The 17,350-nt window shown below is 34.5% G+C and overlaps 1 protein-coding gene across 1 annotated transcript in view; it reads left to right on the top strand.

The window, feature by feature from the left end:
- Window positions 1-17,350, top strand: part of LOC113515656 (protein amalgam-like) — a 97,312-nt gene that overhangs the window by 30,650 nt on the left and 49,312 nt on the right. The window lies entirely within an intron of this gene.

Genomic DNA, 17,350 nt, shown 5'->3' with positions numbered 1-17,350 from the left:
ATTCTCGATTCGTCTGATTTTTTTATGGTAAATTACACAATTATTTTCAATTCACTATTAATTTTTTACAGAGCTTAAATACTTTTCGTATTTTTAGAGCGTATTCTTTTTTAAAAGGCCGGCAGCACACCTGCAATGCCGTTGGTGTTGTGGGTGATCATGGGCGGCGGTAGCCACTTACCATCAGGTGAGCTGCGTGCTCGTTTGCCCCTTGTCTTGTAAAAAAAAACATATTCCCCGTTTCAATTTTAAATGTATTAAAAATTAAATTCTTTTTTTTTTCTCTATTATTTCTTTTTTTATGCGACTTAGAATGGCAATCAAGCAGACGGCCCAGCTGTGAAAACTGATGGAAAGTGGTAATCGTCGCCTACAGACATGAGCAGTACCATGGACATAACAGAGTATACTGTTTCGCCCATGATACTCCCCATGCGTTGCCATTCCTGAGGACTCAGGTGTTATTCCTCTGTACCCCGTAAATTCACTGCTATATCCCACCCTTCAAACCGAAACATAGCCATGCAAACACAACAGCTTCATGGTTGAAACACAAATGGGATCGATGTGGCCATTTCATAGCCCTGTATCAACTTAACTGATCACTATGACATTTTGCACACACGTTCTATATGGCATGACTAAGGTCATGAACTGCTTTACTCCAAACAGTGAATACATCCTGATCCCGCAGACAAAGTCGCGGATAACAGCAAGTTCCACATAATCTGAGGTCGTGTAAAATACATTATAAAATCTAGATTAATATAATATTAAACTTATTACTAAACCAAAACGTGTTAATTCGCTTTTCACTCACAATATACACCGCAGCTACCCCTAACCGTAAACTTATACCGTACAATGATAAGTTAAATGGTTTGTTCTATATTATATGTATCTACTCATTAATTTCGCCCGTAATTTTAACTCCAATTAGCGGCGGCGCGTACTACAATGGCTTTAATTTGCGTTGTACATCGTAAATGTTACATGTGGAATTATGGACTAGGTATTGTATTAGTTCTCTGGTCATTATTATAAACTTTGATCGGTTGCTCCCTGTGGTAATGGTGTATTGGAATATAACGAATCATTTTCATGCCTAAGTTACCCCTTATAGGCAAATGTAGAGTAAGATCGTTGCTCCATTCAGGGAGAGGGGATTGAGTGGATGGAGCGACGACTTCAAATGCATTGCAGGCAGCCAGTGGATTTTTTTTCATACAACATAGAATGGCAAACAAGCACTTGATGGAAAGTAGTAACCATCGCCTATAGACATGAGCAGTACTATGGACATAACAGAGTATACTGTTTCGCCCATGATACCCCCCATGCGTTGCCATTCCTGAGGACTCAGGTGTTATTCCTCTGTACCCAGTATATTCACGCCATATCCCACCCTTCAAACCGAAACACAGACATCTAAATACAACTGCTTCACGGTTAAGACACGATTGGGACAGAGGTACCCAAGCAATCGACTTCTGTACAAAGTCTCCCTCTGGTATAAATATGATGGAGCCAGAACTTCCAAACGTACATCGCAGATATACCATTAATACGCATGAAGCACTTTACGTCTTCCTTCATCATGCTTACGACCAAGGAGTGGATCTCTCTCCCTGCTCATCCAAATATTATTTGCACCAATTTAAGGCAAATTTGAATAGGCTATTCGTGAACCCACGAGCTTCATATCAGACCACATCGTTGCTTTCTATCGAGTGAGATTGTGATTAATTGCGAGGCCCAATAATAGTAAAAACAAATGTTAGACATTTGGAAATTATAACAAGTTTACGACAAATTTCTGGTAACATAGAATACAACGTATCACTATTCACGTTCATCTCTTAGATACCGTCGCAGAGGAAGGTAATAAAGCAGATACAATACAATGATATGTACCTACAAGGAAAACTCGAAACGTTATTTTTTATGCAACTCGGAATAAGCTATGGATATCGCGAACTACATAATACAAATCCGTTGTTCCTATTGTTTTATTGTAAAATGTCTCCAGCCACATTTCGGTTCCTTTATCAGATCAGCTCTAATGCTATTCATCATCATCATCACCATATCAAGCTTTAACTGTCCACTGGTGAACATAAGCCTCCTTCTTGGGGGGTTTTGACAGTAGTTGAAATGCTTGGCAAACAGATTGGCAATTGCAGTTAGGCTTTAGAGATGTTCTAAGAGGGACACTACTGCCTATCCCTCGCCTCGCTCTTAGTCGACTCTTACGACACCTACGGGAAAGGAAGGGGTGGCCTGTTCTATGCCAGAACCATACGGCCCATAATGCTATTATACTCGTATTATATTTATTTTAATAATCTCCATGACGCAGTGGGATAGGTGCTTTGTGTAAATGATGTCCCGGGTTCGATTCCCGGTCGGGCTAGTTTAGGAAATTACTTTGTAATTGGTTCGATTGGTATGATTTTGAAGCACTGATAATTTATTTGTATTCACATGGAAGATACCTCCATATATAATAAAATTTTAATTAAATCGAATGCTAATAAAAATAATTCTGCTAACAATAATTTAAATATGAAGTTGTAAAGATGTGGTGAAGAGAAGACATGTGGATGTTTATTACTTAATCAAGTTCAAATCTCTGAATAGATTTAGACCAAATTATAGCAAAAGAAACTTATTTTTATCCAGAAAACAATTAAGTAGCTTCTTCTGTTTTCTACTCTTTCCCCATATCTATTTAGGGTCGGTGTAATATGTAATATAACATCATAACCGTCAAGAAAGGGGGGTAAGGGATTGTTAGTAATGGAGACTGAGAATCCCATTGCTAGCAATATACCCAACCAGATCGACCTCCTCGCGGTTCCCCCTGGAAACTATCATGGTTAATTCCTGATGAATTCATCATGATGGGCTAACTGGCCTGATTTCATTCTCATCTATCACCCTTCACTGGTGCTCCGCCAGCGTATCCCGTTAGCGCAGGCGGGGTTACCATACTATTTTCACTCATAAAAAAAAAACAGTCAATAAAAGATCATATTCCTTTTTAAAAGGATACAGCATACCTGCAAAGTCTCTGGTGTTACGGGTGATCATAGGCAGCGGTAGACATTTACCATGTGGTAAGCTGCATGCTCGTTTGCCCCCTGTGTTATCTTCTTCCATTCATCTCTATTTGTAGTCACCTCACTAGGGTTTGCCTTTATTTTTCTTTAAAAAAAATCACTAGCTAAAATTTATAAATCATTGACTACAACAATGATTTATAAATTTTAAACAGGAAAGATTAAGAACTCTTAATATAAATTGTGGGGTTCGGTCTCATTTTAAAAGCTTTATAGGTAGGTTAGAAACCCTGTGAAAAGATTTACTCGATTCTCAAGCTTGGCATTTTAGAAAACGCCTTTATCTAAATTGCCTCAGTCCTAGTTGTTCCAGATTGTACACCCAAATTCCCGATGTCCAGTGACCTATTTTTCTGGCATTTCATTTTGGTAATACCCAAGCATACGAGTCGAGCTATTTTCTAGTACTTAATATGTATTTACAGAAATATTTAATTTGTCATCTTGTATAATGAGACTCACCAGAAGGAGACTTTGTACAAAAGTCGATTGCTTGGGTACCTCTGTCCCATTCGTGTTTCAACCGTGAAGCAGTTGTATTTAGATGTCTGTGTTTCGGTTTGAAGGGTGGGATATGGCGTGAATTTGGCAAAGGGAAAGCAATCAGAATTAATAATTGTTCATCAGAACATACAAAGTTTTCCCGGCAGCGAGTTAATTATACAATTATTTTTAGAAAAGTATAATATTGATATTGTCTGTTTCACAGAACATTGGCTTAAAGAAAGCAATATGATGTTCAATTTAAATAATTATAACGTTGTCAGCTGCTTCAATCGAAAGTCAGTTAACAGAGGCGGGTCTATGATAATTGCAAGAAATAATATTAAAGTAAAGGAACGTGCTGACATTGTTAGACTTTCTATTGAGTGTTGTATAGAATTATCTTGTATAGAACTAGAAAATTATATCCTTATATGTGTGTACAGGCCTCCTAATAGTGATTACAATGTTTTTGAAGGGGTGATGGAGGATATTTTAAAAAAAGTATTTAATAGTATTAAAAAAATTATTGTATGTGGAGATTTTAACGTTGATATTCTTTGTAACACACCCACATGTACAAAATTTATTAGTTTATTTCAGTCGTTTGATTTATGTCATGTCTTTCATGAACCCACTCGTGTAACTGCCACGTCTGCTACTTGTCTTGACAATGTTTTTTGTAACTGCGAGTATACAGAAAAATTCATAATAAATAAACTTCCTTCAGATCACTGTGGTCAAGTTGTTAAGTTTAGCAGTCAAATCAATAAAGTCAACAATAATAAAAAATCAAAAAGACAAATAAATGTTTACAATATTAATAAATACAAAAGCGCGATTAAAAATAAATTGGATTTGCTGTTACAATCTAGTAATAATCCTGATTATCTTTACACCAAGCTAATTAATATTTTATCCGGAGAATATGAACAATTTTTCAAGAAAAAAGAAGTTCATGTTAAATCTAAATTCACGGAATGGGCAACAGTAGGAATACTTAAAAGTAGAAATATTTTGTTTGATTTATACGATCAAAAAAAATATCGATTTGATGACAAATTCACCACTTATGTAAAAAATTATTCTAAAATTTTTAAAAAAGTTTGTATTATGGCTAAGTCTAATTATTTTAATAAACAAATTAAGCAGTCTTCTGACAAAATTAAAACCATCTGGAGCATTATAAATAAAGAAACTGGAAGATCTAAAATAGCCTGTAATCAATTTACATTAAATTATGATAATAAATTAATATCAACAACAAAAGATGTAGTTAATATTTTTGAAGATTTTTTTGCTAATATTCCGATTGATATTACATCTTCTCTGGACTCATCTCAATCTCGAGCAAAAAAATTACTAGAGACTAATATCGGTTGTTGTTCTTTAAGATTTAAATTTTCACATGTTAGCCCCTTTCATATCATAAAAATATTCAAACAGCTAAATTTAAAAAATACGGAAGACCTTTGGGGCATGTCTGTAAAAGTAGTTAGTTCTTTCATAGATATTGTTGCTCCATATCTAGCCACTATTTTTAATAAATGTATTGATAATGGCGTTTTTCCACATTTAATGAAATTTAGCAAATTAATCCCACTATTTAAATCAGGAGATAAATTTGAGCCAGGGAACTATAGACCTATATCTATTTTGCCAGTTCTAAGTAAGGTGTTTGAAAAGATAATGTTAAATCAAATGTTACATCACTTCAGGGTTAACGGACTGCTTCACAGTCAGCAATATGGTTTCACCGCCGGCAAGTCTACCACTGACGCAGGTGTTGCGCTAGTGACACATATTTTCGAATCTTGGGAGAGGTCACAGGATGCACTCGGAGTTTTTTGTGACCTATCAAAGGCATTTGATTGTGTGGATCATAAAACGCTTTTGTACAAGCTCGAATATTATGGTATAAGAGATAATGATCTAAAATTAATGAGAACTTATTTAGAGGATAGGGTTCAAACTGTAGATATTGACGGTGTAAAATCTAAGGGAGCTAATATTAAGATGGGCGTTCCACAAGGGTCAATCTTAGGCCCCTTTCTCTTTTTAATCTACATAAATGACCTTCCCTTTATGGTAGAGAAAATTGCAGATATAGTGCTGTTTGCGGATGATACTTCGTTAGTGTTTAAAATTGGACGTCAAAGTAATCAATTAGACGATGTAAATTGTGCTATGTCTGCAATATTAAATTGGTTTACATGTAATAACCTATTATTAAATTCCAGCAAAACAAAGTGTATAAAATTTACACTTCCTAATGTAAGACTAATAAATACACAGTTATTGCTTAATGATGAAATAGTAAATTTTGTTAATGATACAGTTTTTTTAGGTATAACAGTGGACTCGAAATTACAATGGGGGCCCCATATTTCAAAATTGGCCAGTAGACTCAGTTCTGCTGCATATGCAATTAGAAGAATTAGACAATTAACAGACGTGGCAACGGCTAAACTTGTATATTTTAGTTATTTCCATAGCATAATGTCTTATGGCATACTGCTGTGGGGTAAAGCAGCCGATATAAATACTATATTTGTTTTACAAAAGAGAGCCATACGTTCTATTTATGGTATGGGTTCGAGAGAGTCATTACGTCAGTGCTTTAAAGACTCAAATATCCTCACAGTTACTTCACAATACATTTATGAAAATATTATGTATACACGGAAGAACTTAGAGAGTTTTAAAAAACTCAAAGACTGTACAAGTAGAAACTTACGCAATATAAATAAGCTTATTTTACCTAAATGCCGTCTGCACAAAATCAGTAATTCATTCTATGGTAATTGCATAAGATTTTATAATAAACTGCCGGAATCTGCATTAAATCTGACAGAGAGGCAATTCAAATCTTATATTAAACAATTTTTATGTAAGAAAGCCTATTACAGGATAGACGAATTCATAGATGACAACATATCAAGTAAATAATTAGTTTATTAGCATACAACGTTATAATTTTATTTTCTCATTGCTTTCTTGATTTAATTGATTAATTTTAGAAATATGAAAGCGTAGCGGTTTTTTTGTATTAATTGCCGCATGCATTCTTATGTAAAATGTGAATACTATAACTATCAGATGGCAATTGTGAGTAGCTTTGACGTGGTCTAGTGTTTTGAGTAGTCATGCTCACTAAAATGTCCAGACTTGTGGCGGCGTGGTGGGCCGGGTCATTGGGCTCCCTAAAATATGGTCGAGCGCAGTGATGGCTGGCTCATCCGTCATACTCGTGAACGGGTGCTGCTTGTAGGGACTGGTCTGCTCTAATCACTATGACTGATTTCCTCTTATTAATTGTTTAACCAGTTGGTTATGTATTCAATATTTTTTTTTCTTTTTGAGTATTTAATTGAATTAGTGCTAATTGGTGGTTTGTATTCACACAATTAAACTTGAAAATGTAAAGTAATAATAAAATTATTTAAAAGAGCAACACGCAAGTTTCTTGCTCGTTCTTCTTGTGATGAGACAGCTTTCCGAACGAGCGGTAGATTAAAAAAAAATGTAATGACTTTTCAAAAGTGCTTCAATGTAAGTTTATTTGAATAAATGATTTCTATTCTATTCTATTCTATTATTTACTGGGTACAAAGAAATAACACCTGAGTCCTCAGGAATGGCAACGCGTGGGTAGTATCATGAGCGAAACAGTATACTCTGTTATGTCCATGGTACTGCTAATGTCTATAGGCGACGGTTACCACTTTCCATCAGGTGGACCGTCAGTTTGTTTGCCATTCTAAGTTGTATAAAAAAAATATATATCCTTGTATTAGTGTAGTTTTATTATTTTAGCCGTTAACTGTCCATTGCTGGACATAAGTTTTCCCCATAAAGGAAGTTTTGGCAGTAGTTGCCACGCTTGGCAGGCGTGTTAGCAACCGCAGTTAGGGCTTTGAGGATGTTTTAAGAAGGACGCTGTTGCCTATCTCTCGCCCTTTAGTATAATTACACTATAAGTATTAGTAAATTATACAATGAATAATAATAAATCTTTATTTCACTCATTGTTACAATATAGTGTGAAGTTCCTAACTCCCGAGGTGGGTATGAAAAAGCCTGTATTTTAGGAGTCAATGCCCTTTTTCATATGTTATTGTATTATATTTTTATTAAAACAAATATTATGAAAAAGAGTAGTAGTTTTAGGGAAACAATAGTTTATGGGTTCAGTGAAATTGTGTGTGTGTGTGCGTGTATATGCATGGCATGTGAATGAGAAATGTAAAGTAACGTAACGTACGTACGTAACGTAGAAATGTAAGTGTACGTATGTGTGAGAGAAGGTGGGTTAGTATGAGTGTATACGTATGTATGTAGTAGCACTACGCCAAATTTTAACTTTTTTAAAGTAAGTATGTAAGAAGTAAATTATATTATTTCTATAAATAAGAGAGTCATAACAAAATCTCTCTCTCTCTCTCTGTCCTTCTATAAAGATATTCAATGGGTACCGAATCTTTTCTCCTTCGACTTTAAACTGCCCTATTAAGTAGCAACCTTGTCATCAAGGGATAAGTACTTAATTGTCACCCTCGTTATAATAAAGAAGGGAAAATTTCAAACCATTTCAATGCAATCAGTATGCGGAGCGTGGCTACCGTAAGGGGTGTTAACAAAAGTGATTATTTTCGGTTACCCAACGATTTAAGGATCAACCATACTTTCCACGTAATAAAATATAATAAATTTACACCTCCACTAACCGCAAGATGAGTTACAGGTGCCCTTTATGGGGTTAGGACGCGGAAAGGTAGAAACGGGTTTGGTACATTTATGCTAACGTGTAGTTACGTCAGCACTTGAAATATTTGGTTATCGTAGTAAGAATTTATTGAAATGAAATGATATTTATTTAAAGAGTTTCAAAAAGAATATTGTTTTTAATTTAACTATAATTTCTTATGTCTCGATTATGTCAAATAAAAATGTATCGAGCAAAGCTCGCCTTGCCATAATTCAAGGGTACTGACACCAACACCCATGTATGGAAGTGAGTCGTGGGTATGGCAGAAGAAGCATGAAAGTAAGATAAATGCTGTAGAGATGAGAGCTTTGAGAAGTATGTGTTGTATTACATTAAGAGATAGAATAAGAAACAATGTTATTAGAGAGAAGTGTGGACTGAAAGTCGATGTAAAAATCGAAAAAGGTATGTTGCGTTGGTTTGGCCATTTGGAGAGGATGGATGACAGAAGAATTACGAAAGAAATTTATCGAGCAAGAATGAATGAAGATATCGGTAGAGGCTTCAATCCTTGTTAATGCTGAATAAATTTTAACAAGTTATAATGCTTTGTAAAATTCTTGGCATATCTTGGATAACTTATTAGATAAACATGTCAAAAGAGAGAAAAGCTCGGAATTGTTACTAAGTTCTGAACTATCTTCGCAGAGTACTTATATTTTTTAATTAACATTTCCAAGAGATCATTAGTAAAGTACAGTATGCAAAAAATGCAGCTGGATCACTGAAAACTCACTTCTAAAGTAGTTGGTGACAAAAATAAACGTCTTCTGTTTATTCTTGATGTTTGTGAGAGAAAATCACATCTTCAGGTCATCATCATCATTTCAGCCATTATTCGTCCACTGCTGGACATAGACTTCTCCCACAAACTACCATAAATATCGGTCCTAAGCCACTTGCATCCACTGTCTCCCTGCAATGCATTTGAGGTCGTCACTCCATCTAGTGGGGGATCGCCCTACACTGTGCCCATACGGAGTCGCCACTCAAGAACCTTTCTTCCCCATCGGTTGTCGGTTCTTCGGCTATGTGACCAGCCCATTGCCACTTCGGCTTGCTTATCCTTTAAGTAACAACACTTCATAATGAATATTGAAGCGACGCACGGAGGACAAAATACCTAATTAAAGCTAAATGGGGGAGAAGGGATTGTTAGTAAGATTAGAAGCCCCCGTGCTACCAATACCCTGTCAGATCGACCTCCTCATGGTTCCCCCTGGAAACCATTGTGATTGATTTATTGTTAGATTCGTCACAGTGGGCTAACTGACCTGCTTCATCCTCACCTATCATCCCTGACTGGTGCCCCGCCAGTGTATATCGATAGCGCAGGTGGGGTAACTATTCCATTATCATCCATTAAAAAAAAACTAAAGCTAAATACAAAAAACGATGTATTGTTTTCCGGCAGGTAAGCACGCAACCTCTTGTTATTTCCGCGTACAACCGGATCCGATTGGCTGTCAGTGGTCGAGCGTGTGACGGACGGCGGTACCGTCAGGATTGATTGCCATCGCTTGCATTTTTGTTCTCTTGTTCTAGTACAGTAATTCTGTTTGTTTTAAACTACTATTTACACGCGTGGCATATTTAGAGTACTGTGAAACTTATATGTGCTTATAGAAGAATTAAAGAGAGCATATCTTTGTCTGTAATAGTTCGAATTTTAGAAATTATTCTAAAATTCTCAAAGTCAATCCATAAGATTGACTGTTTTGGTCCACAATATTCAAAATATGTAATATAATATAAATGGGCCAATTTCTATAAAAAGGATTTTTAGTTGTGATTATTTATTATTTTTAGTTATGATTATTTTATTTTATTTTATCTTTATTTGGTCTCCCAGCAATTGTTACACTGATAAGATTTAATATTAAAATTACTGTCTATTTATACTTAGTGTACAGTCATTTTAAAGGAAACACTGCATGCTAATTAACAAAAACAATAATATGGTATAACAATCTCTCGAGGTATTTGACATTGGTATAGTTTTTTAGATTCAATAGATGATTGCTTCACATAAGTTTTAGCTATTCAAATTAACTGCAATGCTTTCCTATAGAAATCTCCTTCTGTATCGAAGTGAATATCCAAGTGTTGCTTGCAAACATTCAATTGCTTGCAAAGTGATAATTAAGGTGTAAAGATTAAGTCGCAGTTTAAAAGTGTTTCTATTTATTTCTTAGTAATTTTTGAGACATCATTCTTAGTTTATATTAACGGAAAAAGACAAAATCTTTAATTTTATACTTCAAGTTAAATTTCTGGAAAATTGCAGATAATACAAATTTTATAATTATTAAAGTTTTCTCAACTTATATCTAAGTTATATAATCAGCGCCTTACTATCCGACTCGACGTACTGAAACTGCATAGAAATTTTGCACCTCTGTGCATTTTTTACCGAAGTTATTATGGAGAGTGCTCTGAGGAATTGTTCGAATTGATACCTGCTGCTGATTTTTACCAACCCGCCATAAACTAAAGTTACATCCCAACCATCTGGACGAGTAGCAGTCTTCCACCGTGCTTTTACGGCACTTCTTCTTCTGTCTTCCACACACAACCACTCTTTGGCATCAACTTCCAGCAGCAGTATTTCCGAACCGATATGACATCATAACTTGCAAGAAGAAAGCATATTACTTTTTAAAAGGCTGGCAGTACACCTGCAATGCCGTTGGTGTTCTTAAGCAGCGATAGTCACTTACCATCAGGTCAACCACACGCTCGTTTGCCCCCTGTGTTATAAAAAAAAAGTTTTGTAACCAAGTCAATAATTTTTTTCTTGACTTGGTTCGAGCGCTTGCTTATATCTTCATACATCTTAGAAATCTGAACGAGGTCATATAAGCCCTTAAAATAAAATAAAAAATAAAAAAATTAAAATAAAATATTATTATAAATACCTGTTGTGTTCAGCCGTTTCATATTGTAACAGTTCACATAAGTAGGTTGCGTATAATAAAAATAAACGCGTAAACACTTAGACAGAGTGCTTGAACAAATATACGTAAACGGGTCGGACGTGTATCACAGCGCGCCCACGTACTCAACGTGCCCTTATAAACTTAATATGACAGTTGTGATTTTTCCTCGGTAAGCGGCAATACTTCAGCCGTCACTCGCATGAAGTCAGTGGCCAAATAAACACCGGAGATATTTATCATACGCGCCCAGTTGCTCGTGCACCATAAAAAGGCTGGCACTTTGTCAAACGGCCGTGGCACAGCCCTTTCCTTGTCGGCCAAATTACTAAGCATCGGCTGACACGTTATAGGAATATTTTCGCCAGTCTTTTTTGGGTTAAGCGTTGTCGGCGCCGATTTGCAAGTGAACTGGAACGTTGATAAAGGCCGTTACCCAATAGGATGTCCGTTGATATAGGTGAATAGTTTTTTTTTTATTGAACTTGTCGATTGTGACGTCACCATTGGTTAAATTTTTTTTTATATTGGCAAATAAGCGGACGGCTCAGTTATTAAAAAGTAGTCTATATTTGTATACATATGTACTCGTATAACGAGAAATTTTATGAACTATGTTTTTCTTTTTCGACAATTGTTTCAATTTCATCTTCAGGCTTCTTTCAGGCTTCTTCAGGGAGAGTTATTTGCTCGCACCTCGCGTTATATACATATATATATATATATATCGACATCGTTAAAATATGAACTTATGTTAAACTTATGTTGAGCTAATGTTGAACTAATGTTAAACTAATGTTAAACTAATGTTAAACTAATGTTAAACTAATGTTAAACTTATGTTAAACTAATGTTAAACTCATGTTTAAAATTTATGTTTTAAAAATAATATAGTGGTAGCCGTTACATTGGATATAATACGTAATAAGTAATCATGTCATCATTATTAAGGACTAAGGTCTCATGCCTTCTATTTGTACAGCCATATCCGACCTTCAAATTAAAAATTAAACAGGGAGGGTACAGTTTATTGTATGTCTGGTGTGGAAGTAAAATTAACATCAAATTTGTCAATTATATGTTTAACTACCAATCCCCTAAATCTTTTGTTTTCAACTCTTAAGCCCTTTCAATACTTTCAATAGAATGATTTATAAATAGCTGTAAAAGTACAATCGTAAACACGAAACTTTTAGTTATCGTAGTAGTTTTCGTTTTTTTTATACAACTTAGAATGGCAAACAAGCTGACGGCCCACCTGATGGAAAGTGGTAACCGTCGCCTATAGACATGAGCAGTACCATGGATATAACAGAGTGTACTGTTTCGCCCATGATACCCCCCATGCGTTGTCATTCCTGAGGACTCAGGTGTTATTCCTCTGTACCCTGTAAATTCAAGCCATATCCCACCCTTCAAACTGAAACACAGCCATGCAAACACAACTGTTTCAGGGTAGAAACACGAATGCGACAAAGGTACCCAACCCAAGCAATTGACTTTTGTACAAAGTCTCCCTCCCGTTTATCCTGTCATAGACCTCTGTCCGAAGTTTTTATGTATTTCTTAAATGGTATGTATGACGGTTTGTAAGCATTTAATAGAAAAGTTAATATAGAGCTTTCAAAATAATATACCGTGTGGTCCCGGCATGGAATAAGCCACCCGTTCCTTTCCTGTGGCGAGGGATGGGCAGCAGCGTCACTCTTAAAACACCCCTGACTGCGGTTGCCAATCTGCTTGCCAAGCGTGGCAGCTACTGGTAAAAACCCCCAAAGGGGAAGCTTATCTTCAATTCACCAGTGGACAGTTCAAGGCTGCTCTAATAAAATGTAATGGTGGAAAGGGATTGTTAGTAATGGAGACTGAGAATCCCATTGCTAGCAATATACCTATGTTATTATGGTATATTGCTAGCAATGGGATATATATATATATATATATATATATATATATATATATATATATATATATATATATATATATATATATATATATATATATATATATATATATATATATATTATGTTTTAAGTTTAAATTTATATTTCTATTATGTGTGCCAAATAAATAAATTAAATTAACAAATAAGAAAATTTATTGAAAACAAAATTTCATCGTGACACGCAGTCGATAGGGGCCCCATTAGCTACGGGCCCTTGGCGGTCGCCCACGCCGCCTAACAGTTAATCCGGCCCTGTTGACGTCTTTATTCATAACCCAACCCAAGAACTCGAATGACAGATATAAAAGAATAACACAGATCATGTAACATAAAAATAGCATCTGTAAAGGTCACTCCACAATATCGGTTGTGGAATGCTCGACCTTCGTCACGTAGCTACTAGTATGTCACGCACAGACGAGCCCTCAATCACAATAATGACATTACTTCGTTGATATCGAGTGATATGATATAATATCTCTATTGTATTAGTTCCGTTGCGTTGTCATGAGTGACTGTGGTCACACTTACCATACGAGTACATTGATAACAGAATTTTTATATAGAATGATACGTATATGTAGCTTGAAGGTGAATTGCCAACCGTAGTTAGGCTTTGGTGACGTTTCAATGGGGACGCTGCTGCTAATCCCTCGACAATTAAGCTCCCTTAGCTACCTCTTACAATACTCGCAGGAAAGAAATGCCAAACAAGCTGACGGTCTACCTAATTGAAAATGGTAATCATTACATAAAGGTATGAAGAACAGCATAAATGCATTTCCATTCCTGAAGACTACTGTTATGTCTCTGTAACCTGTAATTTTACTGGCATATGTGAGTTATGGTAGATCAAACCGAAATATAGCCATGAAAACACAATTGCTTCACGGCAGAAAAACGAGTGGGATCAAAACAATTTAGAACAAAAACGGCAGCAAACAAAATGTGTAGAATCTGTATATCGAGAATTTAAGATATCTTTGTATTTAATTTTAGATCCCTTTATGAACTTATTTAGAAAGATAAGAGTCAGTGAGGCGTTGTGATTTCGAACAATTGAATTAGGAGTGATAATCTTTTTTTATTTTAAAATATAATAAATAGTATATCATATATATTACTTGTCATATTTATTGTTGTCATTAAAGTAAGCTATTGAAAATATTTGCACAAGTAAAATCAAATATTTCCACCGTAGTTTTATAGAAAATCGCAAGGAATCAATACAATTCAATAAGTCTTCCTTTATCCCCCGGAACACATTAAATTCAAACGTTCAAACTTCCACGAATCCCTAAATCCTCGCTGCGATACTGGGGGTAATAAATTTCATAAAAAACTTCACACCTCCGAATTTCTTGTTGCTTCACGACCAAATGATCCGGAACAATGAGATGCGATTTGAGGTACGACCATCTTTTTCAACTTAATCGCCTGTCTTTGTCGTCACGGGACAGGATGCTCATCGTTTTTCGATATTCCATTCGGGTATACTTCGGATGTTCTCGTGAAACTTCCAAACTTTGTATGTCGCGAAAGTTGTGAATCTTCCAAATATTCACAACTAATTGGATCTCCAATATTGGTTCTGTTGCGTATTCTTGGCGACTCAGTATGTAAGGGAGCTCGAAATATCTACCGTGAATTGGCCTACTAACCCGAATAATTATACCACTCCTTTTAGAGGATTAAAATTTCGGAATTGTATTATATAATTCATATAGATACTTAGATCTTATAAATGTTAACAGACACTTCCTTGAGTAGACACAAGTATGTTTTGAGTTTAGGATGTTATATTAGATAGATAAATAGATAGATAGATACTCTTTATTGTTTCCTCCAAAAGATTACAATAGTAAACTTATTATGAATATAAATAATTACAATACAATTAGAGCGTCCATATGAAAAATTATAATTTAATCAATCTATTATAGCTTGTGGTATCTCACTGTTGGCCAGAGGTTTCCCTCAACTGCTTCCGTTTCCATTTACTGGCCAAGTTGTGAAGTATGGAACCGATCGAGATCGTTTTTGCATCGCATCGAGTTCTTTTGCGACTTCTTTTTGTTTTTCAGGTAGCCAAGATTTTAACCTACCTATTTCTTGGCATACGACTCACATATTTTGCTCAGTCTTTAGAGTTGCTGCTTTATGTGTTACGTCTACAACTTTTATAAATTAAAATACAAATATAGATAAATTGTCTGTTTGTAAATATTTTGTATTAATTTGTTAAATGAAAATGTCCCGGTATTAATGAAGTATTTATTAAGATTAATTTAAGCTACTACATTGTATGGAAAGAATACTATACAATTATCAATGGAATACTTTTAGGTGCTTTTTTGTAATATCTTTTAAATTTAGTAAATTCGGTTATATTATTGCATTTATCAAGAAATTATTGTGTTATTGGTATTTGTTTTCGTTTTATAATCTTATTTATTTTAAGGACTTGGAAATACAAAATTTGTTTAATTAATCTCCAGTCGAAATAAAAAAAAAATCTGTTATTATATCAATAAATAGAATTTAAAACATTAAGACAGTGACTAACGATATGATCAAACCTCAAAGTAATTTCAGAAGTTAGAATACTCTCTGAATAATACCAAACTCTATCACATTGTTTATTAAAGTTCCAATACATATATCTCTCTATGTTCCCAGTCCCTCAATTTCATACCATCATGCAGTACTATTGAAGTATCACTTCTAAATCGACTGGATGAAATCTTTTAACCCAACATTTTAATTTGAAAATTTGTTGAGACTACTCTTTTATGGACCATCATAAAATAAAATTTTAACTTAAATTTGTCAAAAAATTTGTTTTGATCGGTTCTTTATTGTAAGATTTTGCTGTGATATTAATTTGATATTTTAAATTTAGGCATAAGTTTAGAGAAATGGTGCCTCAGAATTTGCCCCATTGTTTTTATTTACTACTATGTTTCCAATTGCAATAAATAATATATGATCTAGTAATCCACGTACATTACCCTTTCTTGAATTTGTTCTTTTCGTCACATTGTATAAATATATTTAGAGAACAATACAATCTAAATCTACTTTAGCTTTATTATTATTTAACCTACGTTCTTTAATTTCAGGGCGAAGTCCTTCATCCTTTCACTTTAATGGTTTATGATATGATTCCTTTTCTCTTTACAATATTTGTATGGCTCATTCTTCCATTTCAGTCCAGGTTTATTACAATGTCTCTATTTGGTTTATATTCGCTTACATAATTGGTCTAATAAATGTCGAGTATTTAGCAAATGGTCAATCCCTTTTCAACTTTGCCACTTTCTGAATCACGTCAGATTTTATTTCTATTTAATTTTTTTTTTTATTTGTTTTGATGTTTTATTTCTATTTGATTTTATTTACAGGTTGTCTGTAAGAGATTTCTTGTGCACATTCTGTATAAATACTCCTTTTATTCATCTCTATTGAGCACAATAAAGAGTTTATTATTATTATTTAATTTTGAGTTTATAGACAAAAGATAATAATTAAAAATTCCATAATTCTTGCTCTTTTAAAATTTTCATTTATTCTTCTCTTCTTTCCATTAATTCTGTAATTATTTTATTAGCCTTGTTTCACTTAACTGATCAATCTATCCATGCAATTTGATCATTTAAAAATAAATTAATTGCTAAATTCGTTGCAGATTCAGTCCTCGAGAGATTATCAAGTCTCGAAGTCGAGGCTCAATCTTTAAGCGTCTCACACAATTAAGCTGACAAAAGGCGTCTTTTGATTAAGAGCAGATGAATTAAACGAGATCCCGCTGTTTGATTGTTGGTGGATTATGAGAGAATCGTTTGTTGGCAACTAGCTATAAAAAAATGTTTATTATGTAGATAAGGCTTTTTATTGAGAAGAGATATCTTTTTTACGTTTCGTAAAAAGAGAAGAAAGCGGATATTCGGTCGTCTCTTCATATGTTTTAACATCATAACTTTTGCAGTTTAAATTTAATTTACATGAAACTTTACAGAATGATATGGGCTAAAAAGCACATGAAACAAGAGTTTAATTTTCTAAAGAGACTTCCAGAAAGAGTTAGGCCTTAAAT

Source organism: Galleria mellonella, unplaced genomic scaffold, assembly GCF_026898425.1.
Source record: "Galleria mellonella isolate WM207_F2 unplaced genomic scaffold, CSIRO_AGI_GalMel_v1 utg37, whole genome shotgun sequence".
NCBI lineage: Eukaryota > Metazoa > Arthropoda > Insecta > Lepidoptera > Pyralidae > Galleria > Galleria mellonella.
Note: the sequence above shows the minus strand (reverse complement) of the source record. Positions and strands in the feature narration are given on the sequence as shown.